Consider the following 15105-nt stretch of genomic DNA (forward strand, 5'->3'; position numbering starts at 1 on the left):
ACTGGCTTATGTATGTTTACAATGTAATGTGTGGGTATATTATAGTTTATTCAATTCATTGTTGATACACAATTACATTATTTCTAGTTTTTGGACTTTTTGTTTGTTTTGCTTTCGTCTATTACAGACAATGTTGCTAGGGCTATTTTTTCTATTGTCAAATGGTGTGCAGATGCAAGAGGCTTCTGTGCCAGTCCAAAGCTGAAGGTGCTGCTTAGTAAGGTCTGTGAGTCTTCAGTAGTAGTGAGTCAAGCCCAACCATCTTGAAACTGATTATATCCACAGCACACAAATGCTCTCCTCACTCTCTATCAAAGCAAAAGTTGGTTTTGTTAGTTGTTTCATGTTTTATAGCTGGATATGTTCTGTATTTCACAGTGTCTTTAATTTGTAAATCTGGTTTTTAAAGAGTGAACATTTCCAATTATTTGCTGACAACTGTCCATTCCTCCTCCTGCTCTTTTTGAGACAGGGTCTTAAGTAGCCCAGGCTTGCCTCAAGCTGGAAGCCAACCTTGAACACCTGATTCTTTTGCCTCTACACACCGACTACTGGTATTACAGACGTGCATCGCCACCTCTGGCTTCAGACTTAATTTTTTCAGATTTATTTATTTTTATTTTTTGTATATAGGAGTTTTGTATGCATGTATGTCACTGTGCAAGTGTGCATATATGCAGGGGTCAAGAAGGACAGTAGAGGGCATCACACCCCCTGGAACTGCATTTCCAAGATGGTTTAATGCTGAGAATTGAACCCAGGTCCTCTTAAGAGCAGCCAGTGCTCACACCACTGAGAAATCTCGCTAGTTCGTCCTTAATTAATATTCTTGATGTTGGGGTTTATTGTTAAAATATTACAAATGTCTTTTAATAACAGAATTCTTACTTAATAGTTTTGTAAAATGGGTTCTTGATTTTAGTGTAATAAAATACATTAACTTTTGCTTCCAGTCAACACATTTGAATACTTGATACTATTTAAAATGTCTTCTTCACTCTAAAGGCATAAAATATCTTCTTTTTTTAAAATACTTTTGAAAAGGCTTTGCCTTCAATTATAAATGGTTTGGAATGTCAAATGTATAATATATAGAAAATTTAAATACTAAATATTAAATCAAAATATTCACTTAAAAATAATTTATTTATTCACTTTATACCAAATTGCAGCCCCCTCTTCTCCTCCCAGTTTTCTCTCACATAGCCCCTCATCCCCTACCCCCTCCTCTTGTCCTCTGAGAAGGGGAGTGTATCCCCCTACCATATTCACTTTTTAAAAAGCAAAATACTTGGCATTTGTGGAAGAAACTTTGCTGTATAGTGTTTAAAACTATACAGAAATGACAATGTATTATAAATTGTATTTATGAGGTTTCCAGATGTTTAAAAAATGTATTCTTTTAAATTTTATTTTATTTATTTTCATTGTGTGTATGTGTATGATGTGAGTGTGTGTGTGTGTGTGTGTGTGTGTGTGTGTGCGCGCACGCGCGCACATGTGGCACCACGTATATGTGCACATCAGAAGACAACTCTGTGGCATCCATTCCCTCCATCCACCTTCAGTGCATTCTGTGGATCAAAGTTGGGCTTTCAAGCTTGTGTATCAAGCACCTGCTGAGTGAGCTCTCTGGCCTGGTTCCAGGTTGTTTTTTGTGTTATCTTAAATGCCCAAAAACAAATAAAACATTTTCTTATTTTATAGCACCAAGTATTTTCCATAGTGCTAGAGAATGGTATTTTGATATCACCAGAATAGCTTCCATGAAGTTTTCAGAACATTTAAATTTCACTAAGTCAGGTACATACTTCATGCAGCCATCGTGAAATTCAGAACACCTGACAATGATTGATCTTAATCTTTCTATTAAGGTGACAATAAATCCTCTTCTTGTAGGGCAGAAAGTGAAGCTACTTTTTAGTTTAATGGGAGTATCCTTGGGAGAGCTGGGTATGGTCTCATCTCTTGGTGTCATGTCTAAGAAAATTCTGCCTAAATATAACAAGATCTTTTCTCCTCAACTTTATTCACACAGTTTTAAAGTTTCATCTCTTATAGTCTGTGATACATTCTGATTAGTTTCCTGTCAGTTCTAAGAAATGGGGTCCAGCTGTATTCTCGTGAAAGTGGATATCCAGTTATTTCAGAAGCATTTGTTGAAAAGACGATGATTATTTCCTCATTGATTTATCTGACATTCTTGATGAAATAAATGGATTTTAAATATAAGCTTTTATTTCTTCACTTTTCTTTTTCTATTAATTATTAGAGCTTTGTTGCAACTTTGAAAATAGTAATTATAAGTCCACTAATTTCTTAGTTTCTCTTCTCCCCTTAATTGTCTTCAGAGGTGGGGGGAGTAGATGCTAGAGATCAAATTCTGGCTTTTACCACGCCAGGCAAGCTCTAGGAGTGAGCTATATCGCTAACCTTGTATAGATACCATTTTATATTGAAAATAGTATATGGTTTAGAATTCTTAAAGGAATATTAGCAAGGATTTTAATAGGATTATATGGAATCTATATTCTTTATATAGAATCTCTATAATCTGGAGAATATTGCTGTCTCATAATTTTATGATTTGTAATTATGAGTTTCTTCCCATTCAATTATTTAATTCATTTCAACAAAGTTTTATAACTTTTAAGGTATAAATTTGTATTTATTTTTGTTAATTCTTTTATAATTGTTTCATTTCTTTATAATTTATTATAAATTGATGTATTTGGCTAGTTTTCTTTCCTTTTTCTTTGTTTCTTTTGACACAGAGTCTCTCAGGGTCACACAGGTTGTCCTTGGACTAGGGATGTAGCTGCAGCTAGCATTAAACTCCTGATATTCCTACCTATTTCCAAGTACTAGGAATACAGATGTGAGTTAGAATCCTGGGTATAAATAGAACATTTTACTTCCTTCATTTTTGTATTTTTCATTGTAAGTTTATGGAAGTATGATTGAATTTCTCAAACAAGTTCTCACCATGTAGCCCAGGTTAGCCTTGAAGTCATTATATAGATATGGCTGGCTTCAGTCTTTAAGTTTTCTTGCCTCAGCTTCCTTAGTCCTGGGTGTGCACCACCATGCTTGGCTCTGTGACACTTTTCTAACTTAACTTTAGTCTGCTTTGCTTTCTGTTATCTGAGTCATTTCTGATTCTGCCTTACCTACCAAAGTAAGCATCCTGAGTCAGACCTCCTGTGAACCCAGCCTATGCCACTTCTGTAGTTCTGATATGGGGGCCTAGGTTAAGTACTGTATTTAGAAGGCATTGGTAACCTTATATGAAATTCAGGTCTAGGAACCCAGAAGAATGAGCAGATATACACTTTAGGAGTTCAGCTTACAGGTGAGTTCAAAGGTGGGTTATGAGAGTCTCATTTAGACTCATGTCATTGTAGGGGTTTAATTTTATCCATTTTATAATGAAGACCCTGAGATTTCATGAGCGTTAGATCAGGAAACATCAGGTTTGGGGAATTTTCATTGCCTATGACTTCAGTAGGAACAGCGCTGTCCCATCGCCTCCTGTTAGTAAGCCTGCTGGGAAACTTTTCCTAAAGTTTGCAAAGGAGGATAGAGGTTTTGCACAGAAGAATCAGATGTAACCTTTAGTGTGACAGTGCCTAACGTGGTGCAGGAGCCAGGTCTGATTCACATCCACTCAGGTAAAATGAGCAATCCTTGGTAATTACTGGGCTTGGAAATATTTGTGAGAAATTATAGTTTAGCTTCATGGATTCATGCCTAAATGCGTAGAGTGCTGCAGCATTTTTTGTGCATAATAAAAGGAAATCAATGGTTGCTGTGATCCACAGTCAATGCATTTCCCTGTTCTTTGCAGAACTTAGCAGACAAAGCAGTATTTGTAAGTATTATTTCAACTTTCTATTTTTTCCTTTTAATTTATTTTTTATCGGATTTTCTTTATTTACATTTCAAATATTTTCCCTTTTCCAGGTCTCCCCTTCAGAAACCCCCTATCCCATTCTCCTCCCCCTGCCTCTATGAGGGTGCTCCTCCACCCACCCTCCAACTCCCAGCTTCCTACCTGGCATTCACCTATACTGGGGCATCAAATACCCTCAAGCTCAAGGGCCACTCCTCCTACTGATGTACAACAAGGCCATCCTCTGCCACATATTCGGCCTGAGTCATGGGTTCCTGCATGTGTACTCTTTCCTTGGTGGTCAGGTCCCTAGGAGCTCTGGGGGGCCTGGCTGGTTGATAATGTTGCTCATCCCATGGGGATGCAAAGCCTCTCAGCTCCTTCAAAGCCTTCTACAACTCATTCATCTGGGACCCCATGCTTAGTTCAATGGTTGGCTGCGAGCATTCACCTCTGTATTTGTCAGGCTCTAGCAGAGCCTCTCAGAAGACAGCCACACCAAGCTCCTGTCAGCGAGCACGTCCCAGCATCCACAATAGTGTCCAGGTTTGGTGACTGTATATGGAAAGGATAATATTCACTTATCAGTGAGTGCGTAATGTGTGTGTTCTTTTGTGACTGAGTTACCTAACTCAGGATGATATTTTCAAGTTCTATCCATTTGCTTGCAATTTTCAGGAACTCATTGTTTTTAATGGCTGAGTATTCCATTGTGTAAATGTATCACATTTTCTGTATCCATTCCTCTGTGAGGGACATCTGGGTTGTTTCTAGATTCTGGCTATTATAAATATGGCTGTTATAAACATAGTGTAGCATGTGTACTTATTGCATGTTGGAGCATCTTCTGGGTATATGCCCAGGAATAGTATAGCTGGGTGCTCAGGTAGTGCTATACCCAATTTTCTGAGGAACCACCAGACTGATTTCCAGAGTGGTTGTACCAGCTTGCAATCACACCAGCAAGGGAGGCGTGTTTCTCTGTCTCCACATCCTCAACAACATCTGCTGTTCTGACTGGTGTGAGGTGGAGTCTTAGGGGTTGTTTTGATTTGCATTTCCCTGATAACTAAGGATGTTGAACATTTCTTTAAGTGCTTCTCTGCCATTTGATCTTACTCAGTTGAGAATTCTTTGTTTAGCTCTGTACCCCATTTTTAATAGGGTTATTTGATTCTCTGGAGTCTATCTTCTTGAGTTCTTTGGATATTAGTCATCTATTGAATGCAGGATTGGTAAAGGCCTTTTCCCCTTCTGTTGGTTGCTGTTTTATCCTATAAACTGTGTCCTTTTGCTTTACAGAAGCTTTGCAATTTTTTGAGGTCCCATTTCTTGATTCTTAATCTCAGAGCATAAGCCATTGGTGTTGTGTTCAGGAACATTTCCCTTGTCCCCATGTGTTTGTGTTTCCCCCCACTTTCTCTTATATTATATTCAGTGTATCTGGTTTTATGTGGAGGTCCTTGATCCATTTGGACTTGAGTTTTGTACTGGGAGATTATAATGGATCAATTTGCATTCTTCTACCTGTTGACCACCTGTTGAACCAGCATCATTTGCTGGAAATGCTGTCTTGTTTTCACTGAAATGGTTTTAGCTCCTTTGTCAAAGATCAAGTGATCATAGGTGTGTGGGTTCATTTATGGGTCTTCAATTCTATTCCATTAATCTACCTACCTGTCACTTTACCAATACCATTCAGTTTTTAATCACAATTGCTCTGTAGTACAGCTTGAAGTTAGGGAAGGCGACTCTCCCAGAAGTTCTTTTATTGTTTAGAATAGTTTTTGCTATCCTGGATTTTTTGTTCTGTGCATTTAGTGTTTTGATTATTATGTAATGAGAGGATTTTCTTTTCTGGTCTCATTTATTTGGTCTTCTATGGGCTTCTTGTACCTTTATGGCCATCTCTTTCTTTAGGTTGGGGAAGTTTTTTTCAATGATTTTGTTGAAGACAATTTTAGGTTCTTTGAGCTGGGAATCTTCATTCTCCTCTATTCCAATTATTCTTAGATTTGTTTTTTTCATTGTGTCCTGGATTTCTGGATATTTTGGGTTAGGAGTTTTTTATGTTTTGAATTTTCTTTGACAGTTGTGTCAGTCTCTTCTATAGTATCGTCTACACCAGAGATTCTCTCTTCTATCTCTTGTTAGTGATGTTTACATCTGTAATTCCTGAACTCTTTTCTAGGTTTTCCTTTTCCAGGGTTGCCTCCATTTGTGTTTTCTTTACTGTTTCTACATCCACTTTTAGATCTTGGACCTCTTTATTCAAGTCCTTCGCCTGTTTGATTGTGTTTTCCTCCATTTGTTTAAGGGATTTATGTGTTTCCTCTTTAAGGGTTTCTACCTGTTTACCCGTGTTTTCCTGTATTTCCTTCAGTGAGTTATTTATATCCTCCTTAAAGGGCTCTATTATCTTTATGAGATAGGATTTTAGGTTGGCTTCCTGATTTTTAGTTGTGTTGGTGTGTTCAGTGCTTGCTGTGGTAGGAGAACTTAGTTCTGATGGTGCCCCCATATATTGGCTTTTGTTTTTTATTTTCTTGTGCTTGCCTCTTGACATCTGGTTATCCCTAGTGTTTGCTGGTCTAGGTGTCTGTGTCTGGAGCCTGCCTCTTTTGTCACTGGGTTGCTTCAGGACTCCTGGTAGGCCTGTGGCATTGGTTGTAGCAGATCTCCTCTGGGGCCTTCTGATTGTGGGTTCTTCAGAGCAGCAGAGAAGCTGCTGATCTCCTGCCCTGTCTGAAGTAGATCTCCTTTTTTTTTTTTTTTTGGTTTTTCGAGGCAGGGTTTCTCCTGAGAGGCCTTCAGAATGTTGGGTCTTCAGAGGAGCTGTCAAGCTATTGTCCTGTGTGAAGCTGTTCTCCAGGGGAGGTCTACAGACTTGGTTTCTGTTTTCCTATGTGTAGTGGAACTCCAGGGAGGCTTTCAGACTGTTGATTCAGTTGCCCTGCATGTCTTGGATCCCCTATGAGATCTTTAGATGGTGGTGTCAGTTACCTAGTTGCCTTGTGTGCAGAGGAACTCCTGGGATGCTTCAAGCTGTGGTGTCTTCAGGGGAGCAAACTAGCTGGCAGTTTCCCCCAGCAGAAGGCACAGGCTAGAAGGGCTTATTTCAACTTTCTTAAAACTGAAAAATTAGGCTAAAGATGATGAGTTTTCTACCATGTCTGGACATATTGAAGTAAAATTTTCCTAAATGACATAAGGCACCATTATGTTTAGAAATCTTTCTTTTGTTTTGTGAGTTGGTATTTTATCTATGGCTTCTTTACTTTTTTCTAACTGAGAAAGTTATTTAGGTAAAATCTTGAAGATGTCTTAGAACTCTTTTTCTTATAGTTTGATATCACAATTTTTTTTAGATTAATTGTGTGTCAGGGGAGAGAAGGAGGAAGGTAGAGAAATTGGGAAGGGAGAGAGAGTGTGTGTAGGGGGAGGGAGAGATACCAATCTATTCTAGGTTGTAGGTTTGTCTTCTCTAGATATTTATACTGTAGGTTTGTCCCCCTTCCCTAGTCAGCTCAGAATGGGAACAAAGCTGATTAGCCCTTGTTTCTCTACCTGGTGAAAGCTTTTGAGTTGTTCTGGGTGTTTGCCAGGCTGTGGTGCTGCTTGTTGTATTTCCGGCCTATTTATTGCTTTTCTACAAAATCGTTTCCTATTATTCTGTCCAAGTCTTCCTCTCAGCTTTTCCCATTTTAGTCGTAGACACAAAGACCTTTTGTGTGCTATCTTGGCTCTATCCTTCTGTGTGGATAGTATAGTGCATGCATTATGCATTCAATCAGTCTGCTTTACTTGGGACCCAAGGTTATTTAGTTACTCAGTTAAAATGTTGTCTAGTTACCTTTTTTCTTTTTAATTTTAGGGATTGGACATAGTTCCTTGCATACAGTAAGAGCTGAGTTATATACCTAGTTCTCTTTGTTTCTTGTTATTTTGAGTCAGGGCCTTGCTAAGGTAGCCAAGCTGACCTTGATATTGTTATCCCTATATCCCAGGCTCCAGGGATGCTGAAATCACAGGTATGTATCACCACCCCAGCTTTCATAACTTGAGATTTAGAACATGTGTTTAATTACCATTTTTTCTCTATACCAATCATTCAAAGGTTATATTTTTTAAATTACATAAATTAAGGAGTTTCAGTTCCTATGGGAGGGGGATCTTATCAATATTTTAGATTTGAAAGCTATAGTTATATTACTTTGTATTTCACATTTTCCAAGTAATTCTTATTTATCTAGGTCTATATAATTATAATTTTCTAAACCATTTTCCCCTCCTATACATGCACATAAGGAGTCCATTCATCTTAGATTGTTTAGGCTAATGTCAGTGCATATACTTCTGACTTTCTTTTATTAGAAATACATTTAGAAGGGACCCCTTAGGTTTGTTTTTTGATAGGAATGACATCCAAGGAAATATACTTACAAAAGGGGTTGTAGGTAAATAACATGATACTAAATGCTTTTATAAGTGAGAGAATAAACATATCCGATACCTCCAACTTCATTGTTCTGGTTGGTAGTATTTTCAGTCTTTGTGGGTGAACACTAATAGGTAGTTTTAATCTTTTCCCAGGAAGCACTGTAAGCATTGCTCAAAAAATAATCAGCCTCATGGAGAGAAATCAGGAAGAAGTCCCGAGGGCTACACTTCTCTACCAGGAGGTCTGCTTGGCAGCTCAGAGACTGGATCTCTTCCTCCAAAAAGAAAATGCCCACAAAGAGGTTTTTAAGCCACATGTCCTGGCTCTCAGAGAGATGGTTCAGCAATCCTGCATTAAACTCATGTTCCTCCATCCCGTAGTTTATGGTAGGAAGGCTGAAGAGCTCTTATGGAGGAAAATATACTCTGATATTATCATGCTGCTGATGAAGACCAACAAGAAACAAATGGACACTTTCCAACACTGGGGAGAGCCCCTTCAGGCTCACCTGAAGGCTGGCCTCAAGTTCTATGAGCATCTCTTCCTATTCATTCAAGGCCACTATGAACTGAGGTTACAGAGCTACATCGATTGGCCTCACAGTGCCATCCACTTGATTGGCTGTAAGAAAGTGGGACCCACGTCAGCAGAAGAGGCTTCCTGGGCCCGGATGGCCTGTCATCGCTGCCTACTATACCTAGGAGACTTGTTCCGGTATCAGCATGAGTTCCTAGACCTTGCCACCAAGAACTTGGCAGAAAGATGTTACTACAGAGCCTTGTCAGTGGCCCCAAATATGGGAATGCCCTTCAACCAACTGGGTGCTCTCATGGGGAGTAAGTATTATGATCTAGAAGCCACATACTACTATCAGCGCTGCCTCTACGCTGAAGTGCCTTTTAAAGGAGCAGCTTGGAACCTCAAACGGCTCTATGATCATGCCGGAAAGAGGTACAGCTGTCTGAAGAGGTTCCAGGGAAGGAAACTGACTCATAGCCAAAGGCAGTGTTGGGACAACAAAAGGCTTCTGGTTAGCTTCCTCTACCTTCAGAGCCTCCTGCAGCCTAAGAGAAAATTCAAAGCCGCAAGGCTTATAGCCCTGTGCCAACTGGTTCTTGATGACTTCCGTCTCTGTCTTTCCTACCGGCCATATCAATCTGGCCTGTGCCAGGCTTCCATAGAAGATAAGCCTCCTAAAGGCTATATGTTTCTTCCGGACTTCCTCATCTTCCACATGGTGGTTCTTTGTCTCATGAATGTGCACAGCCTGAGGAAATCAGGCTCAAAACAACAAAAACCAGCTGTCATTTTCACCCTGACTCTTTTTTCTTATCTAGTCCAACATGTGAACACACGAATCCAGGCTGAGCTGCAGAAAAGGAAGCTGACTTCAGAAGAGGCTACTCCAAGAGATGGATGCTGGGACAAAGAGCTTGGAAAGGAACATCAAGATTTTCTATCTCCTGGGCTCCAAAACAGCTACTCTCTGAAAAGCCACAACTGGTCTGGCATTTGTAGAGAGACTGAGGCCAGTTTTCATTCCTGTTGTGAATCAGATGAGACAGACGAAGATGAAAACTCATCCTTAAGTTCCCAGGCACAATCAGACACAAGCAGTGAGACATCACACTCTGATACAACGGATGAAGAAGGGAGTGGGCCCTTGGATTCAGACGAAATTCAGAAGAGTGGAGGTCCATCCAAACCTAAGTGTGCTCGTTCCAGAAGCAAACTGAAGGCATACATACCTTCTGACAGTCTCCTTGATCTCTTGAAAACAACTATTTCTTCTAGCCTGCCAGCTCCTTTGAGTCAAAAACTCCAAGGAAAACATGCCTCGCCTTTGGCTCCTGTCTTCAGTTATAATGTCCTAACACCTCCAACTGATCCAAGCCCAGCTGTCAGCACTTCCTTGGGCACTGAAGGTGAGATGAGCAGCTTTCCTGAGACAGAATTCCACATGGGTTCCTCTTGGGAGCAGAGGTCCTTAATCACTCAAAACAATCTCCAGACCACTCAATCGAAACTGGACATTCTTTCTGCAGAGGGACTGTTGCCTACCATCAAGGTGATCCTGAGCTGGCTCCGCAGCAATCACAGCTTCCTCTTGTCACATTGGAGGAGTGTATGTAGCTTGTGGGACCACCTCTGTGTGTTGCTGAACCTGTTGCCCTCAGTGGGAGACCTTCAGCATCCAGATCTTTGCCTGTCTCACCATCTCCAGGACTTGCTGCAGAGCTGTCAATGGCCAAATACTCCCAAGTACCTTCAGCTCCCTGAGGACATTGCCCTGTTTCAACAGTCTCCTCCTCAAGTGTCCCAGGATAGGGCAGACTTAGGGCAGGATCCACCTCAACTCACCAACCAGGAGGAAGTTATAGTGCGTATTTGTTTCTTCAGAAGCTTTGGTCATTTTGCAACAAGACTCCCAGGACAGTTCTTGAGATTTGACTCTAAGATGGGTATCTTTGTGAGTAGTACCCTTGAAAGGTCAGAAAGTGCACCTCACCAGCTTCCAAGAACAACTCCAAGATTCAGGCTTTCCAAAGACATAGTCCAGCTCTGGCTACAACGTGAAGTGGCATTGCTAGAAAAGACTTTTCGAGGTCCCCAGACTCGGTCAGTGTTGACCCCTTACCTGTTCCCTGACCCCAGGGCCCTCTGTGAGCATCTTTCAGTCATACAGAAACTAGCCACTAGTGCTAAGTTTTTTCTTATCATACCCAAGATTGTGGTTGACACACTGTACATCCTAAAATGGGAAGACCGCAGGGCCTTGGCAGCCATCACTTTCCTAGAGGATGAGTTAAAGAGAAGGAATCAGTACATTCTCTGCCAGTCCTTTGTGTCTAAGAGGTTGGTGAGGCCCAGGATGACTAAACCAGACTCTGATGCCTGGGATCTCTACAATATTCTTGAGTTCTGCAAAAGTCTGCTGGACTCATCCAGACCAGGGACCCTGGATCCCAGCAGCATGGTGACAATCATTACTGGCATCTGTTTGGAACATCCTAGAAATTTCTCATACCCGTTGCAACTGGTTCTGGGGATGGCAACTGAAGCAGGTGTGGAAATCAAGAACATCCTGAGTTTCCACAAAGAATGGAAGGTGATCAGTTGACATGCTCACACATTCCTGTTCCTTGTCTTTCCAGTGCTTATCATTCAAGTTCAATGTGCTTTTCTCTTGTGAGCACCTAATGCTGAGGTAGGCATTGTGTACATGAGTATTTATGTCTACCAATAGGTACAGTCGTTGTGTAAGAGCTTTCTGAGGCCTTCCTGTTTATTTATCGTAGCTCTGTATTATGCTTCCTCTGGAAAAAAAAAATCAACATTAACTCATTGTTTAGTGATCTTATGGCAAAGCACCAAATTCACACATCACTTCTGTGTCCAAATACAGCTTCATGAATGTTCTGTGATTTAATCAAGTCTGTTTTGTGACATGCAACTTTTATGTATATTGTTTTATTATGGTGGGGCCATGTCTATTATTGATGTCACTCCTCTTCCATCTATTAAACTCAATAAATATAAAGCTAAAATTTCATGATGCAGGTGATGAGTTTTATTGATATTTCTGGTCGTGTCTACTTAAGGGTGATTTTAATAGCTCCCAGGATTGACAGGTTCCATCCTGCTTTGGTTAACTTGGGAATACACACCACATGGTACAATACTACTAGCCTTTTAACCTACATTTGCAGAAAAATTTTCAGCTTTCATTGTTGTAGAATTGTTCCTTGCTTTGTACTGACTCCATGGTATTTTTTTGGGAGCTGTTCTCCATCTGCGCCACCTGGAATCCAGGAAACAACTGGGATATTCTTTCAGCATCAGGCATTATGTAGGTATTCATGCCCTTTTTTTCCTATGGGCCTCCTCATAAATTCAGCCTCAGCCAAGTTGCTTCCCTCATATGTAGAGAAAACCCACACTTACCTTCTTCCTCACTTCTAGGTCCCTATTATTTCTCTGTAATTCAGTGTCTCAACCAAATTTTCAGTTTTACCCTTATCTGAAGATTTAAACTGCCTTGGTATTTTACTATATTCATTGGGAAATTTTAGCAAATTAAAAGAAAACTCAAATGTCTCACCCTAATCTTATCACTTCTGATTTTATTTTCTTATGCTTCCTCTGAATACATATTTTTTTATACATATAATTGATATTGGATGGAAATCTTTTATATGTTTGTACATATTCATATGTATGAGAGTATGAAATCCTATACACATGTGTCAGGGGATAACCTCTGGTGTTAGTCTTTACCTTTGACCTTAAGTCAGGGTCTTTTGTTATTTGTCATAGCATACTCCAGGCTAGCTGGCCTGTGAGCTTCCAGAAATTCTCCTGTTTCTGCCTTCCATCTCATGTACTGCTGTGTGTAACATTAAATGGGTTCTGGGTATCCAATATTTGGTCCTCATCATTGCACATCAAGCACTTTATCCATCAAAATATCTCTCCAACCTCATATTAAAATCTTTTCAGTCTACTTCAAGTTATCTTTTGTATTCTTATATTATTTTTATCCTTGAATATTTGTTTTTGAACAGTGTTTAAGTAGTTTTTCTTTTCCAACTTTTTGGTATTAAATTATTAATCATATGATAAAGATTTTTGTTACATGTTGAATTATTTTCATGATAAATGGGCAGATATTTTTTAGTAAGTAAATATACACATATGCTAAGTATAGTGTATGCTTTTAGTACCAGCACTTGGGAGGCAGAAGCCAGGGAATTGGGTGTTGGAGAAGAGTCTGAGGTACATACCAAGATCTTGCCTCAAAATAAGACAAAAAAATTTTAAAAATAATTTACATATACATGTATCAAGATCTTAAGTGTCGTCTAGAAATTGTTTACCTTCAAAGAGAAAACATTTTATATATTATATAAATATTATATAGTACATATTTTACCAAGATATTGTAAAAATTTTCCTACTTATATTAAAAATGACCTCCTTATAGGAATGTAATACTTACATAATTTCTCCTATTTCTGACATTTGTTTTTAAAAATTTTTGTCCCATTATAAGTAATATAAACAATTTATGCATATTTTTTGATCATTAGAATAAATTTTCAGAGATAGTATTGCAGGCAAGGGGAATTGAACATATAGGGCTCCACATATTGAGGAAAGAAGTTTTTCTTCCAAGCCAACAAACTTCAAATTCTTAGATCCAGTTTTGAAAGCATCTCCTTCAGCATATGCTATCTATGTAATTCCAACAAGTCTATTATATTTGTGGACAGTTTCTAACACATTTACCCTTTTTCTTTTCCTTTTCCTTTCTTTTTTTAATTTAATTTTTTTACTTATTCACTTTACATCTATCTCACTACCCCCCTCTAGGTCACTCCCTCCTGAAATCCTTCTACCATTCTCCATCCCCTTCTCCTCTGAGTGGTTGGCCTCCCTGGGTGTTTCCCCACCTTGGCACTTCAAATTTCTGTGAGTCTAGGCGCTTCCTCTCTCATTGAGTCTGGACAAAACAGCCCAGCTAGAAGAATATATCCATTTTTTTTTCAATGAATGGATCAGTGAACACTGATTAGAAAGTTATTTGTTCATTTTGTATCTGTTGTCTCTCCAGTTTGCCCTGAGCATAGCATCCTTCTTCAAGGCACTAGAAGACTTTAGAATAACAAAGCAGATAAATTTCACACACACACAACAATGACCTTGAATATGACTTTTGTTGATACAGCCACTTTCTCTGTAGTTTACGCTGGGCTTCTCCATAATGCTGTGTCATGCAAAGCTTTGCACCTTGACATGACTAGGAGTGGTAAGGGAATGAAGACACATACATAGAGAAGCTGGGATTGGGTGGGCTGTGTGCACTTTGACGGAAAGATTAACTACCTCTGCACCTGGGAACCTCAGGTACAGTGGGAGGGACTAGCAGGTCATCATAGGATGTTCTTGTGAGCACTCTTTGGCTGTAAACATCCAGGAAGAGGAAGCTGCAGTTGCTAGTTTTTTTTGTTTGTTTCGTTTTGTTTTGTTTTGTTTTGTTTTGTTTTTCACCCCTCACAAAGTGCTTAATCATTTGTACATACTTATACTTGGACCAAACAAAGACTTCTTCATTTTGATCCTGACCAAATCCTTGGCACTTTCATAGGATCTACACATTGCATCATCAACTTGGATGTTCCCATGCCAACAATACACATTCACTCAGGGCTTCCTCTAATCCCCACAACATAAGCCAGGCTGACCTCAAACTTCTAATCCTTCTGTCTCAGCCTCCAAAGGGCTGGGATTACAGGCATCTCTCCTTTTGGTAAGTTATATTTTCTTTCCTTTCTTCACAATATGAACTATAGATGTCTGTACTTTATTTTTTTTCTGTCCTATTTTACATGTTATGATTGCTTTTAGATATCAAGAAAAACGGCTTTCTAAACTACTATTATGCTCAAGCCTGTGGTATCTTAGTGAGTTTTTAACATTTCAAACACCCATACACACCTTTTCATTGCACTTGTACCTTTTTTTTTTTAAAGAGTGTTCTAGGTTTATTTTTCTTTCTTTTTTCTTTTTCTTTTTTTTAATTAGGTATTTTCCTCATTTACATTTCCAATGCTATCCCAAAAGTCCCCCATACCCTCCCCCCCCACTCCCCTACCCACCCACTTCCACTTTTTGGCCCTGGCGTTCCCCTGTACTGGGGATATAAAGTTTGCAAGTCCAATGGGCCTCTCTTTCCAGTGATGGCCGACCAGGCCATCTTTTGATACATATG

General features: G+C 39.4%; 1 pseudogene across 9 annotated transcripts in view; it reads left to right on the top strand.

Moving 5' to 3' along the window:
* LOC110310532 overlaps positions 1 to 11882 on the top strand; it is a 120043-nt pseudogene extending 108161 nt beyond the window's left edge. For all 9 annotated transcript variants that reach the window (XR_003834982.1, XR_003834979.1, XR_003834980.1 and 6 more), the window contains one exon: positions 8486 to 11882. The product of XR_003834982.1 is annotated as a protein SMG5 pseudogene, transcript variant X6 (transcript). The remainder of the gene's footprint in view (positions 1 to 8485) is intronic.
* The last annotated feature ends 3223 nt before the right edge of the window (positions 11883 to 15105 follow it).

Source organism: Mus caroli, chromosome 15, assembly GCF_900094665.2.
Source record: "Mus caroli chromosome 15, CAROLI_EIJ_v1.1, whole genome shotgun sequence".
Classification (NCBI taxonomy): Eukaryota; Metazoa; Chordata; class Mammalia; order Rodentia; family Muridae; genus Mus; species Mus caroli.